This window comes from Terrapene carolina, unplaced genomic scaffold (genome assembly GCF_002925995.2).
Source record: "Terrapene carolina triunguis isolate 2854851 unplaced genomic scaffold, T_m_triunguis-2.0 Scaffold194, whole genome shotgun sequence".
Taxonomy (NCBI): Eukaryota; Metazoa; Chordata; order Testudines; family Emydidae; genus Terrapene; species Terrapene triunguis.
Window position 1 is genome coordinate 6200894 of NW_020664545.1, and position 2310 is coordinate 6203203.

The following is a 2310-nucleotide window of genomic DNA, read 5'->3' on the forward strand; positions in this document are numbered from 1 at the left end:
GGTTGAAGCTGAGGATTGGGGGTGGGGGGGAAGAGAAGAGAAAAGAAGACCCTAGTCCTGTCCTTGCATCTCCCCCCTCCCCCCGCCCCCAAGCCATGCTCTGAGTTCTCAGGCTTTGGAAAGGCAGCCTAGTCGAGTGTAGAGGGAGGAGAGGCAGGAGCCTGTGTGTGACCTTGGGCACGTCCCTGTTCTGTGCCTCAGTTTACCCAGCTGTAGCACTGAGGTGGTGGGGTGGAGCCGCCTCTGTTGAGCACCAGATGTTGGTGGTGATGTTGCCCGGAGCCCAGGCAATGCTGCCGGGTGCTCCAAGAGCATTCTGGGAAAGATGACGCACCAAGAGCCCAGAGTGTGGCAGTCCCGACCCCCGCCCCCAGCTGCGAGCTCCTCCTTAGCACAAACTCGCCTCCCAACATGGCCCCATTTAACTTGTTTCCACTCAGGGCGCTGGAGGTGACAATGGGACCCGGGGAACCCTTGCAGGATGCCTGGCGAGCTAGAGCGAATGGGGCAGTAAATATCCGAGCCGGGAGTGTGACCGTCACGGGGCCGGATGCTGCTCCGAGTCCCAGCGCTGTAAATCCGTCGCTCCTCCTCGCTGAGATCAGAATCTGGCTGGCCGGGATCAAGGGCTGCTGCCAGGGGTCGCAGCGCACCAGGGGAGCTGGGAGCTTTTCTCTCCCACGTTCCCAGACTTAGCAGGGCTGGGGTCAATTACCCTTGCTCCTGCCGTGACACAAGCAGGGCAGAACAGCGGGATCTGCGATGGCCAAGTCTCCGGGGAGTCAGAGGGAGGATTTGGCTTGTCTTTGGTGCTGCAGCTAGAGCGCTGCCTGTGCAAACCTTCCCGACGCACCTTGTTCACCACCTCGCACGCTGGAGGAACCCAGGGTCGGGGTGAATGGATCCTTCTGCATCCAAGGCCCAGTCAGTCCTTTCTCATGATGTGTTCGTAGTGTGGTAGCACCTCCAGTCTCCCCCTGGGGCAGACAGTGAGAGACAGCCCCGGCCCCGCAGGGCCGCCAGGCTAAATAGCGAAGACAGGCACAGAGAGGGAAGGGATGTGCCCAAGATCACAGAACAGTGGCAGAGCTGGGTCCTCTGCGCCGATGGTGGGGTTTGTCAGGTGGGCACTTGAGAAGGTGGCTGAGACCCACCCAACTCGTGTCAGGCCGGGCCCTGAACGGCCAGCGGATGGAAGTGGCTTCAGCCCAGCGGCCTGGCCCTTCAAGGCGCTCTGTCCCATCACCAGTCCCTTGTCAGCGGAAGCAGTTAAAAGCCCTGAGCCAGGCTTCTGGGGTAGGTCCAGCGAAGGTGGCGGGGAGGGAAATAGGGCTTGACGTCAATGGGGACAGGCTGGAGCACTGAACCTGAAGTCGGCTCTGGGATTCCCCTCGGCTTTTGATCTCCTCCCAGGGCCGCCCAGAGGGGGAGGGTGGGGGGCAAGTGGGGCAATTTGCCCCAGGCCCCGCAGGGGCCCCCACGAGAATATAGTATTCTGTAGTATTGCAACTTTTTTTTTATGGAAGGGGCCCCCAAAATTGCTTTGCCCTAGGCCCCCTGAATTCTCTGGGCAGCCCTGTGTCCTCCCTCGGTAATCACGTTGGAGACAGGCTGGGGCTTAGAAGCACATGGGGCTAAGCATGGATCCCGCCCAGAATCCTGGCTCCAGATATAGGGGAAAGTCCAGATCCCAGCTCTGTGGCTGAAGTTCTCTCTCTATCCAGGGTTAACCCTGGATCCCCCCGGCGCCCCCACCATGGAGGGAGTTTGGGTCTGGACCCTGAACTTTGCGGCTCAGGCCGTCTAGCTGCATGTGGGTTTGTAAAACACGTCCGGATCCTTAGGCCTGAAGGGAGCCATAGAAAAATGGGAGCAGTGTCTAGGAGTTAGAGAGGGGTGGTACTGGGAAGTCAGGACTTTGGGCAGGTGCCTTCCTCTAGATCTGTGCCTCAGTTTCCCTGGGTGTGAAGTGGGATTGATCCTGGCCATATGGGGCGTGCAAGGCTTAGTGCTTGCAGAGAACTAGGAGCCTGTTGAATGGAAGGGGCAGGGGAAGCTTGTGTCAGATTTAGGGCCTGATGCTTCGTTGTTATGTTGGAGTGAATCCAGATTACCTGAATCAAGCTCATTAGAGTTACAGTGTGGGGAATCGGGAGTGACTCGATGGAGTTACACTGGAGTGAATCCAGAGTACCTGGATCGGGCTCATTGGAGTTACTGGGGGGAATCGGGAGTGACTCGATGGAGTTACACTGGAATGAACCCGGAGTACCTGCATCGGGCTCGTTGGAGTTACACCGGGGGAAGCAG